The sequence below is a fragment of the Cupressus sempervirens genome, chromosome 6 (genome assembly GCF_028749045.1).
Source record: "Cupressus sempervirens isolate cs-2001-9-10 chromosome 6, ASM2874904v1, whole genome shotgun sequence".
Taxonomy (NCBI): domain Eukaryota; kingdom Viridiplantae; phylum Streptophyta; class Pinopsida; order Cupressales; family Cupressaceae; genus Cupressus; species Cupressus sempervirens.
The window spans coordinates 42,659,387-42,667,254 of NC_143123.1; the positions used below are offsets into that span (position 1 = coordinate 42,659,387).

General features: G+C 39.5%; 1 pseudogene; it reads right to left on the reverse strand.

Moving 5' to 3' along the window:
• Positions 1-241: 241 nt before the first annotated feature.
• On the reverse strand, positions 242-7,248 carry LOC149551020 (actin-7-like; annotated as a pseudogene).
• Between the last annotated feature and the right edge of the window lie 620 nt (positions 7,249-7,868).

Here is a 7,868-nt window from a genome sequence, read left to right on the forward strand (position 1 = left end):
ATTAAAAAAAATTCTGATCACAAGAACAAAATCTATACATACTTTCCAAAAATTGTCTTGCTACCAAAGATAAGACAATTCCTTATATAGAGATGGAGGTTAAGAACTATCCTTCCGTGGTTAATAACTACTTCCTAAATACATGATTTGGGTGAGGTTAATTAACCTCTACAAAATTAACCTATATCCTCATTTATAAACTCACTGAATTGGAGAAAGCAGAACATTTTCTCATCAAACAACAAAAAGGAGTAAAGAATTCCAAAACGTAGATTGCCTAGAAGCATTTCCTGAGAACAATTGAAGGGCCAGACTCATCATATTCAGCATTTGTTACCCACAGCTGTTGGAAAGTGCTGAGTGAAGCGAGAATTGAACCTCTAATCCAAACACTATATTTTCTCTTAGAAGGGGCAACCACCTTAACTTTCATGCTATTCGGAGCCAAAGCTACAATTTCTTTACTCATTCGGTCAGCAATACTAGGAAACATGGTGGAACCTCCATTGAGAATAATGTTTCCATACAAGTCCTTTCTAGTGTCCACACCATATTTCATGGTGGAAGCAAAAGCAGTCTCGTGTATTCCTGGAGCTTCCTTGCCAATGAGAGAAGGCTGGAACAACACCTCAGCACATTTGAACCTTTCATTGCCAATTGTGATTACCTAACCATCTGGAATGTAATGACCCGTACCAGTAGGCCACTAAACAAACCCTAAATTTAATACACTACTAAAATATATTGCTGAAATAAAAGAAATAGCAATGCCAATGTATTCATTCAATGAAAATCAAATGTTTTTACAAATGATATGGCAAATTTCAGCACCAAAACATTATGACATAGCACATTACATAGAAACCCTAACTGGCTGTATACAATTGAGAACTTGTTGCAACTATAGATTGAAATAAAGAACCTGGATTGATCAAATGGTGGAGACTAAATGCTGTAGATGATATGGTGAAAGTGCAACTCCACTAGAAACTCCAAATCAGCAATTAAGCAAAAATGAAAGGACTGAAATATCCTTCCCCCAGTTGCAATAATTCAGGTGATCTCTCACACCCTCAAAATTGCGTACCAATTGAGAGTTTTCGTTCTCAATGACCAATTGTGACTATTTGCAGAAACCCTAGGCTCCACAATGCACATAAGAAAAAATCAATAATAAATCTCGATGATAGACAATGAGCTCTCAATGCCTATTTATTCTTTTTTCCTTGATAGGTCGGCCCCCCTTTTTAATGTTTCTTCGCTTCTTCCAGCAACCTCTAGAAGCTTTTTTTTATATTTAATTTATAAAGTTACCTTACAATATATTTTTTTTAATTGATAATTTTATAATTAATTCCTCCCAAAAACAATAAATAAAAAAATGGGACATTGCAGGTCCGCCCCTCCTAAAATTGCTTGGCCTCAAGCAATCTTAATGCTGGATGTTGCAAAATCACTTCTCTCTCCCAAGTAGCATCTTCAATAGGCAAATATTTCCACTTAACTAGATACTCTTTGATTACTCTCCTGTGAAACTGCTTCTCTCTACTATCCAGAATGAATTTTGGCACTAAGATCAATTTCCCTGAATCATCCAAGGGAGGTAATACTGCAGAAGGCATAACATTCTGACCCAACGCCTTTTTGAGGCATGATACATGAAACACATTGTGCACTCGACTATCTGTGGGAAGCTCCAACTCATAAGCCACCTCACCAACTCATTTGATGATCTTGAATGGTCAATAATAGCGTGGCTTGAGTTTCTCTGTACCACTCTTCTTGAGAGTGGACTGCTTATATGGCTGCAACATGAGGTAAACCATATCATTTACCTCAAAACTACGCTCAGTCCTCTTCTTGTCTGCATACTATTTTTGCTGGTTCTAAGCTCTAGCAATGTTGTTTTTGAGAGTAGCAACTATATCCTTACTTTCCTGTAATAGTTCACCTGCACGGGGTACTCGACTGTCTCCCAACAAAAAATCTAAGAAACTAGGTGCCTCATAACTGTAAAGTGCCATGAAGGGTGTCATGTGTATAGTCATATGATATGTAGTATTGTAACAATACTCGCAGAGATATATCCATCTGACCCAAGCTCGCTGTTGATCTGCCACATAATTCCTCAAATACCCTTCCACCCATTTGTTTACAATCTATGTTTGACCATTAGTCTGTGGGTGATAACTGGTACTAGGTGTAAGCTCAGTGCCCGATAACCGAAATATCTCCTGCCAAAAGTGACTCATGAAGCAGCTATCCCTGTCACTTACAATGCTCTGAGGTAACCCATGTAATCTAAAAATCTCCCTGAAGAAGACCTCTGCCACCTGAGTTGCTGAGTATGTAGTAGCGATAGGGAAGAAGTGAGCATATTTTGTCAGCCTATCCACCACCACATAGATGCAATCACACCCCTGGGCCCTAGGCAAGCTCGTAATAAAATCCATAGAGATGCACTCCCACTTCCTGTCAGGAATAGGAAGTGGTTGTAGGAGCCCTGCTGGATAAGTGTGCTCTTGTTTGTTCTGCTGGCAAACATGACACGCACATACTGCAAAACATCAGCCTTAAGTCCCTTCCAAGTGAATCATTCTCGTACTAACCTGTAAGTCTTGAAATACCCAGGATGGCCTGCTGTAGGTGAATTATGGAATGCTCTCAAAATTAACTGCTTCACTTTCGATCCTGGGACTAAGTAAATCTTGTTCTTGTAAATGATCAAATCATCTATGAGAGTGTATTTGGTGTCGATTGTTGTCCCCTCCACTATAGAAGAGGCCCACATGTCTTTGGCATATTCTACTACAATCAAGTGTCGCCAATCCTCTGATATCTGAATCATAGAAGTGAGGTGTGGCCTATGGGATAAAGCATCTGCAACAATATTATGTGTCCCCTTAAAATATGTGATATCAAAATCATATGCCTGTAACTTACTCACCCACTTCTGCTAACGATCATTCAGGTCCCACTATCCCAAAAAATGCTTCAAACTATTATGATCAATTTTAATACAAAATTTGTTGCCCACAAGATACTGTCTGAATTTGGCCAAGGCATGCATGATGGCAAGCATTTCTTTATCATATATGCTGAATGATCTCTCAGCCCCTCTGAGTTTCCTACTCTCATAAGCTATAGGATGCTTGTCCTGCATGAGTACAGCACCAACTCCCTCTCCAAAAGCATCACATTGAAGCTCAAATGGCTTCATGAAATCAGGCAATGCTAATACTGGGCATGTAGTCATTATTTCCTTGAACTGCATAAAACACTCCTGTGCCTCTCGAGTCCACACAAATGCCCCTTTCTTCAGCAAGTCTGTCATGGGCATTGCATGTCGTGAGTAGCCACTAACAAACCTGTGATGGAATCCACATAGACCAAGGAACCCTCTTAACTGTTTAAGGTTCTCTGGTGGTGGCCAATCAACAATAGCATGGATCTTTTCAGGATCCATTCGCACTCCTTCTGCACTAATGATGTGTCCAAGATACAACAATTCTGACATCCCCAAATCACATTGGACTCCTTGGCATACAAGGACTCGCTCTATAAAATGCTTACTACTGTCTCCAAGTGCTCTAAATGTTCTTGCCATGTCCTGCTATAGATCAAAATATCATCAAAGAACACTAGCACAAATTTCCTCAACTGATGGTGGAAGACCTTGTTCATAGTGGACTGAAAAGTGGCAGGTGCATTAGTCAAACCAAAATGCATGACTACAAACTCAAAATGCCCATAATGACATCTGAAAGCAGTTTTTTCAATATCCTGCTCTCGAACTCTGATCTGGTGATAGCCTGATCTCAAATCAATTTTTGTGAAATAAAAAGCCCCATGCAATTCATCTATTAGCTCATCGATGTGTGGGATGGGATACTTGTTCTTTATAGTTCTCTTATTCAACACCCTATAATCAATACACATTCGTAGAGTTCCATCCTTCTTTTTTACCAAAACAACAGAAGATGCAAAAGGTGACTTACTTGGTCTGATGTGTCCCATTGCTAGCAACTCGTTGATGGTCCTCTCGATCTCATCTTTGAGTCATTTTGGGTGCCGGTATGGTGTGATCATGACAGGCTTAGCACCTTCCTCCAACTTGATAATGTGCTCAATACCTCTGTTTGGTGACTTGCCTGGTGGAATCTCACTGAATACCTTCCCATACTTGATTCTCAATTTTTGAATGTCTGGATGATATTCAGTCTTATGTTTCTCCCCCTGGGCAGGCATCAAGGCACATATTGTTGCCCACTCTATATTATTATGCCTGGCTAATCTCTCCAACCGCCTAAATGAGATAGTCCTAACATCACCATTATGGATAGCCTTCAGCACATGAGTCCTGCCACCCACCACGAATCGTATCTCCATATCCTCCAATCTTAGGGTAACCTCCTTCAAATAATGTAGCCATTGCATCCCAAGTACTATGTCCATGTCACCCATGTTGACCACATGATAGTCTGCCTTAAACTCATAGTTGTTTAGGCGCAAAGGTAGATCTCGCACCATCTTATCACAACGAAGAGTATATCCATCAGCTACCTTAACTCTTAGTCCCTCAAACTCCCAGTAATGAGTCCACGCCTCTCCACAAATCGTGCATCAATGAAATTATGCATGGCACCTGTATCCAATAGAGTAATAATCTTTTGTCCTGCCAAGACTCCTCGAAATTTGAAAGATCCCTCTCTTTGAATACTAGACAGACGTGCCTCCTGTAAATGTATCTTTGGAGCCTCTTTTTTCTCAGCACTATCTACCTCTTGTTCACCCTCTACCTCATCAGGATCCTCATCAGGGTGCTCTGAGATGTCTGAATCTGAACCTTCATAATAAGCCCACATCACTCGGTTAGCCTTCCCCTTAGGCTTCATAGGACAATCATGACCAAACTCATAGGGACCTTTGCAAAAGAAGCATAGCTTCTTCCTACGTAGGTCATTAAGTGTTTCATTATCCCAAGGTGCAGGTAGCTTTTCTTTTGAGTCATTAACCTTCTCTTTACCCTTGTTGAATTCCCCTTTGTTATCTCTAAATGGTGAAGAACTCTTTGAACTAAACCGATTTGCTGGAGTTGCAAGTTCCATACTGCGGGCTTTCTTCATGGCTTCCTGTAATGTAGGAGGATCAAAGGCCTTTACTCACCCCTTGAGTGGTTCAATTAATCCCTCTGTGAATAAAATGACTAGACTCCTTTCTGAAATGTCAAGCACCATCACTGCAAGCTTCTGGAAGTCTTTGATAAATTGTTCTAAGCCTCCTGACTGTCTCAACTGGGCTAACTCCCGGAAATAAACTTTAGGATTTTTTTTATCAAACCTTTCTATCAATCTATCCACAAAATCTTGATAAGTGGTTACCTGATTGTGTTGCAATGTGATCATGCCATGTGTCCACTAATCATGTGCTACCCCATCTAAGTGTAAAGTGGCATACTTGAGTGCTTCAATTTCTATCATAGTTTTCAGAGATAGGAAAGTATCCACCTTATGAATCCAAGCACGAGCAGTCATTTTTTCAGTGCCATCAAATGTGGGTAATACCAACTTGTTGGTGACCTGTTACAACTCACTGTGTTTGTCTACTTGCTTCTGCCTGGCAGCTCTATAGTTTAGGTACCTGTCAAATGTCCATCCATCCTGTACATATTCTGGTAATGAATCCCACTCATTCCTCGCTTGTCGAAGTTCATTTACAATATCTATTACCATAGCATCAGGTGTGCATCCTAGAGTTTCTTCTCTAAATGTAGGACGTGTGGATCTATCAGTTGTTCCAGACTGTGTCCTATGTTGTGATCCTGCTATGCTTCTGTCATCCTAATCATGATTATTTCTCCTATTTTTCCCAATCAAATGTTGCATCATAACCATCATTGCCTGTGTACTTGCCTCTATTGACTGTAGAATCCTCTCCTGTTGTCGTAAAGTCTCATCATCTCGCACACTTCTGGATGGGCTTGGAGAATGTCTCTCAGCCATATTCTTAGTTATGATGGTTCCTTTGTAAACTAAATTAAATGGTGGCTGGGTAACCCTATCAGGCTGGCAGGAAACCGCTCTGATACCACTATAATGACCCATACCAGAAGGCCACTAAACAAACCCTAAATTAAATACACTACTAAAATATATTGCTGAAATAAAAGAAATAGCAGTGCCAATGTATTCATTCAATGAAAATCAAATGTTTTTACAAATGATATGGCAAATTTCAGCACCAAAACATTATGACATAGCACATTACAAAGAAACCCTAACTGGCTGTATACAATTGAGAACTTGTTGCAACTACAGATTGAAATAAAGAGCCTGGATTGATCAAATGGTGGAGACTGAATGCTGTAGATGATATGGTGAAAGTGCAACTCCACTAGAAACTCCAAATCAGCAATTAAGCACAAATGAAAGGACTGAAATATCCTTCCCCTAGTTGCAATAATTCAGGTGATCTCTCACACCCTCAAAATTGCATACCAATTGAGAGTTTTCATTCTCAATGGCCAATTGTGACTATTTGCAGAAACCCTAGGCTCCACAATGCACATAAGCAAAAATCAATAATAAATCTCAATGATAGACAATGAGCTCTCAATGCCTATTTATTCTTTTTTCCTTGATAGGTCGGCCTCCCTTTTTAATGTTACTCCGCTTCTTCCGGCAACCTCTAGAAGCTTTTTTATATATTTAATTTATAAAGTTACCTTACAATATTTTTTTTTTAATTGATAACTTTATAATTAATTCCTCCCAAAAACAATATAAAAAAAATGGGACATTACATGGAAGCTCATAACTTTTCCTAATGTTCCCTTGCTTCCTGATAGTTCCATCTCCTCCTCATAATCCATTGCAACATATGTCAATTTCTCCTTGATGTCTCTCAATTTCTCGTTATGCAGTAGTGGTGAATGAGTAGCCTCTCTCGGTAAGGATCTTGCAAAGGGACTCTGTTAAGTCCCTACCTGCACGGTACATTCTATATATTGCATGTAGCATAGCATAGCCTTCATAAATGGGCACAACATGAGTGACTTCATCTCCAGAGTCCAAAACAATACTTGTAGTTCTTCCACTAGCATAAAGAGAGAGCACGGCTTGGATAGCAACATACATAGCAGGGGTGTTAAAGACCTCAAACATGAGTTGAGTCATCTTCTCTCTGTTCACTTTCGGATTCAAAGGAGGCTCTGTGAGAAGAATTGATGATCCTCGGGAGCAACACGAAGCTCATTGTTAAAAGTATGGTTCCAGATTTTCTCCATATCATCCCAATTGTTAACAATTCATGTTGATATGGTGAAGGCCAATAGTCACTTGTTTGTTCCCTCCAATAAGCGTGTCTCTTGGTTTCCAGAGACTTTTCATATGTAATATTATTGGAGCCTTTCTATATGCTGCTCTGCTCATTTTGTAATCATCTTTTTACACATTAATCCAATACTCTACAATTTGGACGTAGCCACTATTGTGGTGAACAAGGATAAATTTGGTGTTGCATATTTTTGTATTGCATCAATTTTATTTCTCTATTTATATCCTTTCAATTGGTATCAGAGCACGAGGTGTGCAGATTGGGAAATCAATGTTGAATTTTTCGAAAAGATGGAGGATATGAAAATAGAGAAATTTACAGGCAAGAATTACAGCCTGTGGAAAGTGCAGATGTTCTCCTTGATGGTTAAGCAAGACTTGGCTCTCGCAATCGAAGGAAAGTCTAAGAAACCATCTACAATGTTTGATGAAGATTGGGAAAAGATGGATGAGAAGGCGATGGCATCCATTTTTCTCTCGCTAGCGAAAAACATCTTGTTCAATGTCTCAAACGAGAAGTCAACGAAAGAAGTT